Source organism: Rhinoraja longicauda, chromosome 25, assembly GCF_053455715.1.
Source record: "Rhinoraja longicauda isolate Sanriku21f chromosome 25, sRhiLon1.1, whole genome shotgun sequence".
Lineage (NCBI taxonomy): Eukaryota > Metazoa > Chordata > Chondrichthyes > Rajiformes > Arhynchobatidae > Rhinoraja > Rhinoraja longicauda.
This window is the reverse complement of record NC_135977.1, coordinates 13292610-13304738: the sequence shown is the minus strand read 5'-3', so window position 1 is coordinate 13304738 and position 12129 is coordinate 13292610. Positions and strand designations below refer to the sequence as shown.

At 51.0% G+C, this 12129-nt stretch overlaps 1 protein-coding gene and 1 long non-coding RNA gene across 3 annotated transcripts in view; one reads left to right on the top strand and one right to left on the bottom strand.

Moving 5' to 3' along the window:
• rsph14 (radial spoke head 14 homolog) overlaps positions 1-12129 on the bottom strand; it is a 307769-nt gene that overhangs the window by 120933 nt on the left and 174707 nt on the right. The gene's annotated exons all lie outside the window — the stretch shown is intronic.
• The window catches only part of LOC144605753 (uncharacterized), a 106465-nt gene that overhangs the window by 59207 nt on the left and 35129 nt on the right, over positions 1-12129 (top strand). The window lies entirely within an intron of this gene.

Sequence of the window (12129 nt, the reverse complement as noted above, 5' to 3'; positions counted from 1 at the left end):
GGGAGAAGCCTGGAAAATTGAATTAGGTGGCAGAGATCAGCTGTGATTGAATGGCGGAGTAGCTCGATGGGCTGAATGGCCTAATTCTACTCCTATAACTTATGAATTTGTGAGGTACTGCTTTAACCATGGATTAGCTACACTATGTATTGGGATCACTACCACATGGAGCAATGGGGGCAAATAATGTAATGGTAGTTGACACATTTTTATCTATTCTATCAGAATTGCAGAACAGTGTAGTTGCTTGATATGCATGTAGTCCTTTGTTGCAGTTTCACCAAGATGGGACCTCCTTTTTAAGACCGCATAATGCTACTCTCTTCCCTACTCATTGAATGAAAATGTACCATGGCTGATTGTAGTGGGAGTGTGAGGGGTGTGCTAGCAATGAGACTACAGACTTTGGTACTTGTGAACTGCTAATTTTAGGGGATCTCTAGCTCTTGACATCCGAGCCAGGGGAAATATCCACCATTTCATTCCCTGTATGAAATATAGCCTTTTCAAAACTCAAGAAAATGTTGGACTTGGTGGGTCGGGCAGAATCCGTGAAGGGAATGAATGGGCATTGTTTCGGGCCTGGATCCTTCTTCAGCCTGATGTGAGTGGTGGTGGGGGGGGGGGGGGGGGGGGGGGGGGGGGAGAGGGCTTGAGGAGAGGTGTGGTGTGGTGGGACAGGCCTGGATGGATATGGTGGTGGGGGGGGGGTGATGTGAAGATGGGTGAGGTAGATAACGGAGGGGGGACTGGGGAGGGAGGGGGAGTAGGGGTGGGAGAGATGGAGGGGTGTTGGATAAGAAGGAAGAGGTCCTCCTGCTTAAGAAGGAGAATTCTCCTGCTTCATCATACCTCCCACTTCCTCCTTCATTCCCATACCCCCTACCCCGACCTCTAACACGGTCGGTGCACCTCCATTACCCCACCCCAGTCGCCCTGCTCCTGTACCCTCCTTCGTACATTCATCTCCCATCCCTGAGTCCCCCATTTCTCTTTTATCCCCCCTCTTACCCCTCCCCGTCCCCTTCCACCTATATCTCTCCCCGTGTTTTCATTTGGCACCTCCTCTCCTCTCACTAACTGACACTCGTTGGTCTCCTTTTCACCTCTAACCTTTGTCATTACTCCATTCATCTGCCTATCAAACACTCCTGCCTGTATCCACCTATCACTTGCCAGGTTTGGCCCTGCACCCACCTGTCTTTTCCAACTTTCATCCCTAGCTATTCCTATCTGTCTGAAGAAGGGTCCTGACCCAAAACGTCACCTATCCATTCCCTCCACAGATGGTGTCTGACCCCCTGATTTCCTCCAGTATTTTGTGTTGTGCTCAAGATTCTAGCGAGATGAGGCCTGGGGTAGTTCAGTGTGATCATATCAAATGGTGGGCCAGGCATGAGGGGCAGATGACATTATGACCACTAGGTCATGACATTATGACCCCAAGTTTTCAGGTGAGGCAGAGGTTCACTTGTACCTCCTCCAACCTCATTTACTGCATCCCCTATTCTAGGTGAGGACTCCTGTATATCGGCAAGACCAAGCGCAGGCTCGGCGATCGTTTCGCCGAACACCTCTCCTTGGTCGGCCTAAACCTACCTGATCTCGCGGTTGTACAACACTTTAACTCCTCCTCCCATTCCCACACTGACCTTTCTGTCCTGGGCTTCCTCCATTGTCAGAGTGAGGCCCAGCACAAATTGGAAGAACAACACCTCATATTTCACTTGGGTAGCTTGCACCCTAGCGGTATGAACATTGACTTCTCTAACTTCAAGTAGCCCTTGCTTTCCCTCTCTCTCTAACCCCTCCCCCTTCCGTTCTTCTACCAGTCCTACTGTCTCTGACTACATTTTATCTCTATACCACCCACTCCCCTGACATCAGTCTGAAGAAGGGTCTTGACCCAAAACCTCACCCATTCCTTCTTTTCAGAGATGCTGCCTGTCCTGCCGAATTACTCCAGCATTTTGTGTCTACCTTCAGTTTAAACCAGCATCTGCAGTTCTTTCCTAAACATTGTGACCACTGTTTCCTTGACACCTGGCCTGGTTTATTTCTCTGAAGCAAAGATCAGCACTTTCCTCATTCGACCAAAACACGAAGATCAAGAATGATTTCCAGAACGTACTTTACACACTTTAGATTACTTGAAGTTGGAGAAATCAATATTCATATCCCTGCTTTGCAAGCTGCCCAAGTGAAATATGAGATGCCGTTCCTCCAATTTGTGTTTAGCCTCACTCTGACAATGGAGGAAGCCTAGGATAGAAAGGTCACCTTTGATCAGGAATTTCTTTAGTCAGTGGGTGGCAAATCTGTGGAATTCAATGCCACAGATGGCTGTGTAGGCCATCAATGGTTATTTTTAAGGCAGAGATAGATAGATTCTTGATTAGTACGGGTGTCGGGGGTTATGGGCAGAAGGCAGGAGAATAGGGTGAGGTGGGAGAGACAGATGAGCCATGATTGAACGGATGGGCTGAATGGCCCAATTCTGCTCCTATCACCTGTGAACATATGAACAACATAATAGTAATACTTAATGGCACAAGACTCAAGTCAACTCACCACAAAAATGATTTACATTATTTAAGAAATTACATTCCTCCTTTGAGTTAATATGCCAAAATTAGAGCTTTAGAAGCTGCCAATATCTCTCTCCATCTCACGAGACAGCACTTTACTAAATGTATCCCTATCTTTCCAGTGAATTATTATTGGGCTTCACGTGGTGGAAAGCACTGGACTAACACTCTACAGTGAAACCTAGCATCGCTTGGGTTATCAGAATATTTTCCTGCTCAGCTGTTATTATGATAGAAGGGAAATATACCGAGGGGCATTCAGCACTAACTTGCATTTTAAAACATTTTCTGCTCACTTATTTATGGTAAAATGCAATAAATAATTGTAATGTAAACGCACAAAGAGATTTATTTTCTGTAACACTGTTAAAAAGAAGTACTGCTTTGTACAAAACCAAGCACACCTCTGATTCTGCATCACGGATTTAATTGAATCTCAAATGCTGAATTAGAAATCAATAAAATAATTGGTTGTGCATCATGCGGCAAAGTCACCTTCAAACATGGCAGTGTTGAAGCAGAAGAACAATATCACGGGCAAAAGCCTAAGAATTCTATAACCAGTTTGTCGTTTATTATTATTTGTACATATGCTTTAAAAAAAAATTTAATTAAAAAAAAAAAAAAGCCTCTGTCACGTACATATTATTTACCATAGTTATTAGTGAGATTCAGAAGAGATCTCTCAAATCAGAGCATAGCATCCATTGAGGTCTGTGAGCCGTACAGTGGTGGAATTGTATTTCACCAAGGGCCGCACGGTGGCACAGCGGTTGAGTTGTTGCCTTACAGCACCAGAGACCCGGGTTCGATCCTGACTATGGGTGCTGTCTGTATGGAGTTTGTACGTTCTCACTGTGTCCGAGCTGGGTTCGCTCCAGGATCTCCGGTTTCCTCCCTCACTCCAAAGGTGTACAGGTTTGAAGGTTAATTGGGTTGGTATAATTCTAAATTGGCCTTAGCGTGTGTAGTATAGTGTTAGTGTGCGGGGACAGCTGGTCGGCGCGGACTTGGTGGGCCGAAGGGCCTGTTTCTGAGCTGTATCTCTAAACTAAACACAACCTGCAAATTGTGGCCAGAATTTATCACTCTGCCACATCACCATCAAACCAGTGGGACATAAAGCCTGAAGAAGCCATTTAGCCTCTCATGCCTGTTCCACCATTCAATACAATCATGGTTAATCTTTTACCTCGGTGTTACTATCTTGCACAAACCACATATTCCCTAATATTAAAATATCTGTCAACCTCTACCTTGACTATATTCGATGATGGAGCCTGCATAGCCTTTGAAGGTAACAAGTTCCAAAGATTCACCACCCTCTCAGTGAAGACATTTCCTCTCAACTCTCTCTTATTTTGAGACTGTGACCCTGTTTCTAGCAGCCTCTGCCAGGGGAAATATCCACTGTGTACCTACTTGTCAAGTTGCTTCAGAATTTTGTATGTGTCAATTAGATCACCACTCATTAATCTAAACTCTATGAGAACAAGAATTTGTCAAGATTAAAACCAGGCATATAAAAAAAGAGGTGCCGACATGGTAAAGCTGCAGCACAGGACTTCATGCACCTTAAGCAGCTGATTCAGTACAGAGTGGAGGGAATTAGGCAATCAGCATCCAGCAGATGAGAGATCAAAGTCCTGCAGTCATACTGTACCCAGATATGTGTGGTGGTAGAACATTAAGCATCTAACAGGATGAGTTCCCTGCATAAATTCCCAATTTTCAATGACAGAGGAGTCCAAAAGATGAATGCCAGAGATAAGGCATTGATAACAAACTTGTGTCACATAAGTGATAGGAGTAGTATCAGGCCATTCAGCCCATCAAGGCTACTCCGCCATTCGATCATGACTGATCTATCTCTCTCTCCTAACCCCATTCTCCTGCCTTATCCCCATAACCTCCGACACTCGTACTAATCAAGAATCTATTTATCTCTGCCTTAAAAATATCCACTGTAAATAACATTTGCCTTTCTGCTCATTGGGAAACCAAGTTCCAAGTCATCATAAGTGTTGGAAAGAACTGCAGATGTTGGTTTAAATCGAAGGTAGACACAAAATGCTGGAGTAACTCAGCGGGTCAAGCAGCATCTCTGGAGAGAAGGAATGGGTGATGTTTCGGGTCGAGACCCTTGAAGGGTCTCCCATTCCTTGAAGGGTCTCGACCCGAAACGTCACCCATTCCTTCTCTCCAGAGATGCTACCTGACTCGCTGAGTTCCTCCAGCATTTGTGTCCATCATCATTAGTGTTCACTGGTATGTATTTCTATAACTCCCAAGAAGAATCAAACAATATAGCAAGGGCCACAAGGAACTGCAGATGTTTGAATCTTGAGCAAAGCACAGGGTGCTGGAGAAACTCAGCGGATCAGGCAGCCTCTGTGGAGGAAGTGGACAGCAGGCGTTTTGGGGCGGGAACCTTCTGAACAAGGGTCCCAATCCAAAACATCGCCAGAACTGTTTCCTGATAGAGGGCTGAACAGCATGGTTACCCAGCTGCTGAGTTTCATCTTGTGTTTGTGGTGAGTCGCAGATTTGGAGTCCACCTGGTTTTACGAGTAATTTTGGGAGCGAAGAAGGGTCTCAAACTGAAATGCCACCCATTCCTTCTCTCCAGAGATGCTGCCTGTCCCGCTGAGTTACCCCAGCATTTTGTGTCTACCTTTACAAGTAATGAAATTAACAATTATACAGCTGCATTGCCTTCTCAGTTGTGCAACCCATTTCCCTGTAGGGATCCTTATAAAATTCATTTGAATAGACTGAGTTATTCCTCGGGATGCAGCAAAGTCCTCATTGGCCCAACTGTGGTACCTCAGTAATGACAAACAGCAGGAGTGACTGGGTGCTTCAGGCAGAATAGCTTGTTAAGGGTAGAGAGTTCTCATAATACCCCCAGTGCTTGGTTTGCACTGCATAGATAGCCACTCAGTCTCTCAGCAGAAGCTGGTTAGTTGTCAAAGTTGGCTTTCAATAAACTTGCTGCAGGTTTGAAAGCTGATATGGGACTATTTCTTGTTGTTTTCAGAATCTACAACTGTTGGAAAGGAGAGTAATAGAACTTGGGAACATAGCAATTGAAGACGAACAGCAAGTGCTGTGGGTCTGGTCTGTCATTCCCAGCCAGCATTTTGTGAATAAATACCCAAAAGAGCTCTGTTCCGACACAGATATTCAACACAGATAGTCACTGAAATTCCTTGCCCATGCCCTCTCCCTCTCTCTCTCCCTCTCTCTCTCTCCTGCATAATATCTCTGACCAGCAACTTTGCTGGGCGACTCACAAAAATATCGTGGCCACAAGCGCAGGTCAGAGGTATGGTATCCTGCGGGGAGTGACACACTTCACCAAAGCCACCAAATACGAGCCGGGGACACGAGGTACTCTGAACCTGCCTGGATGAGTACAACGTACAAGAATCTTCGACAACATCCAGGACATAGCAGAAAGTCTAATTTCCCCCAACCCCCGTCAATCTGAAACCAAGCAGGACGATGCGGTTGGGAGACAGAAGGAGAGAGAGGGAATGCAAGGGTTACTTGACGTGAGAGAAATCATACCGCTGGGCTGTGAGCTTATCGTAAGCTTATCATATCATATCATATCATATATATACAGCCGGAAACAGGCCTTTTCGGCCCTCCAAGTCCGTGCCGCCCAGTGATCCCCGTACATTAACACTATCCTACACCCACTAGGGACAATGAAAATGTACTTCCGAGTGAGTGACCAAAAATATTATGCAGTTGAAAAAATCAGCCCAATTTTACCTGAATACACTCAAATAAAACATTGCACATTGAAATATACTTTCCATCTGTTTTCTTTGTATCAAACATCCAATGCTGATATACCTTGCACTACATATGCCAGGCCAAATTTTCTAAACTTTGGCGATGAACATCACTTGTAAGATTTAATCCCAAAAATATTGATTTTCCAATTAGATAGTGGTTAAAAAGGCACTGTACCAGATCAATTTTCTGCACACATCATTCTGTAAGCTATAGTTTAGTTTAGAGATATTGTGTGGAAACAGACCCTTCGGTCCACCGAGTCCATGCTGACCACTGATTCAATGGTACACTCGTTCTATGTTATCCCACTTTCACATCCTATACACTAGGGGCAATTCACAGAAGCCATTTATCCTACAAACCTGCACATCTATGGAAGCACCCGGAGAAAACCCACACGGTCATGGGGAGAACGTACAAACTCCACACAGACAGCACAGTTAGCCAACTTCAAACCTGTGTCTTTGCCGCTGTGAGGCAGGAGGTCTACCACTGTGCCAGCCTAAACTAAACTAAAATCAGTTGCCATCTTTGGTTATGTTCAACAAAAAGTATCACTAAAAGCAAGCATACAGGTGCAGTATGCATTCAAGAAGGAAAATGGTATGTTTATGGCGAGTCGTAGGCGAGGTACGTTGAAGTAGCCGTTTATTATAACATTAATAACCGTGACAATCAACGCATCAAACGACAGACAACCATAAATCTTACTGTCTCCGCTGGAGGACTAAACGAGACTGCCTCGTTCCCTCTACCTGCGCACCACCTCACCTGGTCTACCAATCAGAGGGTTCGATGGCTGGACCAATCCCTGTGTCCCTACATGACCCCCCCCCCCCCCAGAACCCTCTGTGCGGTACCGGGCAGGTGTCCAGACCACCCGACCGGAGCGGGCGCGGAAAGGAGAGAGGGGCCTTGCCGGGGGTGGGGACGGGGAGAGCGGCACGGCGGGAGAAGGTGAAACTGCCGGAGCTGGAGGGGGCCGTGGCAAGGAGAACGGGGGAAGCGGGGTCCCGAACGGGGGCCGCGAGGGGGAAAACTGCTGTACAGGAGCCGCGGCCGGAGGGCGGCCTCTACGAGGAGGTTGAGCCGCTGTGACGGGCTGGTCTGGGTCTAAATAGGCAGGCTTGAGGCGGGACACCGAGACGACCTCTTGTCTTGTACCCACTTCTAACGTGAAGGTGACTGTGCCTCTCTTCACTACCCTGAACGGACCCTGGTAAACTGGTCGGAAAGGGGGGCGGTGGGCATCGATGCGCCGGAAAACGAACTCGCAGTCGGCCAAAGCCGGCGGGACGTGTGAAGGGGGATCCCCATGACGAGAAGCAGGGACCGGGGCTAGGGACCCCACCCGCACTCGGAGTGCAGCTAAGAGTGCTGTCGTGGAGGGAGGGGAGGTGGAACATTGGGGAAGAACGTCGCCTGGTACCCGCAGGGGCGAGCCATAGACCAGGTTTGCCGAGGAAGCTCCGAGATCGTGCTTTGGAGTCGTGCGGATACCCAGGAGAACCCATGGGAGCTGGTCGGCCCAGTCGGGGCCGGACAGGCGGGCAGTAAGTGAGGCTTTAAGCTGCCTGTGGAACCGTTCCACCATCCCGTTGGCCTGGGGGTGATAGGCGGTGGTTTGTTGTAACCGGGACCCGTACAGTTGAGTCAGAGCCACCCACAGGGATGAGGTGAATTGGGCGCCCCGGTCGGTGGTGATGACGTCTGGGACGCCGAAACGGGCAATCCAATGTAGCGCCAGAGCCCGCGCGCAGGAGGCTGCTGAGATGTCGGACAACGGGAGCGCCTCTGGCCACCGGGTGAACCGCTCGACTACCGTGAGGAGGTGGGTGTAGCCCCTGGAGTGAGGTAACGGGCCGACGAGATCCACATGGATGTGGAGGAATCGGACTGCGGGGATCGTGAACTGTTGGACGGGGGGCCGAGTGTGTCGGTGGACCTTGGAGGTTTGGCACGGAATGCAGGCGCGGGCCCAGGAGGCCACCTGCTTCCGCAGCCCGTGCCAGACAAATCGAGCCGCAATGAGAGCCGAAGTGGCCCGTATGGACGGGTGTGCCAGGCCGTGAATAGTGTCGAAAACCTGGCGTCGCATGGAAGTGGGTACTACCGGGCGGGTGCGCGGCAGGGAAACGTCGCACCAGAGTTTAGTACGCGTGGGACCGCAGGCTACCTGTGCTAACCGCAACCCCGAGGTGGTGTGGGGGTACAGGGAGGGGGTGTCTTCCAGGCGCTGAGCCTCCGCGAGCTCCTGGAAATCCACCCCGGAACTTACCTCGGCCACCGGGGAAACCGCCGGTCTGGACAGGGCATCCGCGACGGCGTTTAGTTTTCCCGCAATGTGCCGAACGTCGGTGGTAAATTCCGAAACGTAAGTGAGGTGTCGCTGCTGGCGGGCCGACCACGGATCGGAAACCTTCGAAAAAGCAAACGTCAGTGGCTTGTGGTCAGTGAAAGCCACGAAAAAGCGACCCTCTAAAAAATAGCGAAAATGACGGATCGCCAGGTAGAGGGCCAGGAGCTCCCGATCAAAGGCACTGTACGCTATCTCGGGGCGAGTGAGCTGGCGGCTGAAAAAGGCCAAAGGGTGCCAGAGGCCGTTAACCTGCTGTTCTAAGACGCCCCCCACCGCCACGCCGGAGGCATCGACGGTGAGGGCAGTGGGGGCAGAGGCACGCGGGTGGACGAGCATGGTGGCGTTCGCGAGGGCCAGCTTAGCTGCTGTGAAAGCCTCGTCGGCAGCAGGGGACCACACGAGCTCGGTGGGGTTACCCGCGAGGCATTGGAAAAGGGGGCGCATGATTCGGGCTGCCGCCGGGATGAAACGGTGGTAAAAGTTTATCATACCTACAAACTCTTGTAACCCTTTGATAGTGTCGGGGCGGGGGAAGGAGCGGATAGCAGCCACCTTCTTAGGCAAGGGAACAGCACCTGCCTGTGTGATCCCATGGCCCAGGAAATCTACTGAGGATAGTACGAATTGGCATTTGGACGGGTGTAGGATCAGACCGTGGTCCTGCAACCTTTGGAATATGGAGCGCAGGTGGGACCGGTGTTCGTGAGCCGACCGACTTGCCACGAGAATATCGTCCAGATATATGAATACAAAAGGCATACCCCGACCCACATGATCCATGAGGCGTTGGAACGCCTGGGCGGCGTTTTTTAGGCCGAAAGGCATCCGCAGCCACTCGAAAAGCCCGAACGGGGTGATTGTGGCGGTCTTAGGAATGTCTGCGGGGCGAACCGGGATCTGGTGATACCCTCGGATTAAGTCCAGTTTTGAGAAAACCGTGGCACCCTCTAGGCTGGCCGAAAAATCCTGAATATGCGGGATCGGGTATCGGTCAGCCGTGGTGATGGCGTTCAGACGTCGGTAATCGCCACATGGTCTCCACCCCCCAGATGCTTTTGGGACCATGTGTAACGGTGAGGCCCACGGGCTGTCTGACGGGCCTATGATCCCCAGTCCTTCCAACATGAGGAACTCTTCGCGAGCGACTGCCAGCTTATCGGGGGGTAGGCGTCGGGCTCGGGCGAAAACAGGCGGTCCCTCCGTGGGGATGAAGTGTACGACTCCGTGCTTGGCAGCAGGTGTGTCGAATCGCTGGACTAGGAGCTCCGGGAAATCAGCGAGTATCGCAGCAAACGGGTCGGAGGCCGTAGTGACGGCCTGGACGGTCAGGGTGGATGACACGGAAACCGAAGGAGCGGGGGGGTCAACGCTACTGGACGACGGCTGCAGGCTCTTCCCGCGGACGTCAGGGATTAACGCGAAAGCTCAAAGGAAATCCGCGCCCAGGATTGCCTGGCCTACCTCTGCGATGATGAAAGTCCAGTTGTAGGTCCTGGAACCAAAGGACAGGGACATGTCCCGTGTTCCGTAGGTACGGACAGGGCTGCCGTTGACCGCAATGAGTGGGGGGCCGGTCTTACCTGATCGCGCTTCTTGGCAGGATGGGGGCACAATGCTGACGATCGCCCCGGTGTCCACGAGGAAAACGGTGCCCGTATGTTGCTCCGTCAGGTAGAGGCGATGGTTCTGGCCGATCGAGATTGCCTCTACATTTGATCGGCCGAGGCATTTCCCGAGAATGTGCAGGGGCTTCTACAGTTGCGTGCCGCTGCTCCCCATCTTCTATGAAAGAAACACCAGCCGCGCTGGTGTGTTTCTGTGTCGCGGGCCTGCTTCAAAATGGCCGCCGTCGACGTAGCAGCTTGGCGGGCTTTTTGAAAAGTGGCGGGCGGATGGGCGCCATCTTGGCCGCGCGGTCGGTCGCTCACCTGTGTTGAAACCCGATTTACTGACCCGGGGCGCCTCGCCTTTGCCGCGACCAGTGCGTCCGCTTTTTCTGCGAAATCCATCGGGTCCCCGAAAACAACGTCTGCTAGGAGTACGCGGACGTCCTCTGGCATCTTTTCGCGGAATGCCTCCTCGAACATGAGGCATTTGGTGTGTTCTCCCGCTAGAGTCATCATCTCCGTCATGAGGACCGACGGCGGTCGGTCCCCGAGCTCGGGTAGGTGCAGGAGTGTGCTGGCCCGCTGTTGTTGGCTGCGCCCGAAGGTTTTCAGCAGCAGCGACTTGAGGCCCGCATACTTATCGGTTTCTGGCGGCTCGGTGACGTACTGTGCGACCCGTGCGGACGTTTCCGACGGCAGGACGCTCAGTAGGTGGTAGAACCGGGTCGCGTCTTCCTGTATTACCCGGAGGTGGAACTGTGCCTCCGCTTGGGCGAACCACAGGCGTGGTTGGTGGGCCCAGAACGGGGGCAGATGAACGCCGACTGCGTTTGGCGTCGATGCCTCCTGATGGGACATGTTGGTGATCTGTGATCACGTCGGGGTCACCACTATGGCGAGTCGTAGGCGAGGTACGTTGAAGTAGCCGTTTATTATAACATTAACAACCGTGACAATCAACGCATCAAACGACAGACAACCATAAATCTTACTGTCTCCGCTGGAGGACTAAACGAGACTGCCTCGTTCCCTCTACCTGCGCACCACCTCACCTGGTCTACCAATCAGAGGGTTCGATGGCTGGACCAATCCCTGTGTCCCTACACGTTGGCATTTACAGGATGAGGATTTGGAACAGGAGCAAGAATGTACTGCTTTGGTGAGATCATATCTGGAAGGTAATATACAGTTTTGTCTTCCTTACCTAAAAATAGTATATATCTGCCATAGAGGAAGTTCAAGGTTCACCAGACTGATTTCTGGAATGGCGGGACTGCTTTCTGAGGAGAAATTCAGTTGCTGAGAGTTGATATGAATCAGAATTAAAACCTACACAATTTTGTCGAACTAGACAGATTGAAGGATGAGCAGCTGTTTTCCCTGACAAGGGTGTCTAGCATAATGCATTACCATCTCAGGTTACGGGGCAAGAGATTGAGTATTGGGATGAGGAGAGAATTCTTCTCTCTGAGGATGGTATCCTGTGGGATTCTCCAGACACAGGGATGTATCATGTATCCCAGCAAGCCGTGGCCAGACCCTCTCCCTCACTGGGCAGGCCCCCTCACTGCGGAACGGGGACTTGCCCGCCATGGACCGCGGTCAGAGGATCTGCCCGGTGGGCCCGGCTCACCCACTGTGGACCAAGTATCCGCACAGCAAACCAGGAACTCGCCTGAAAGTCCCGACCTGCCGGCCCCGAGTCGTGGGGGTAGGACGGGGGTCCAGTAAGCAGATCGGCTGCAGGAGGTAGTGCACTGCATCA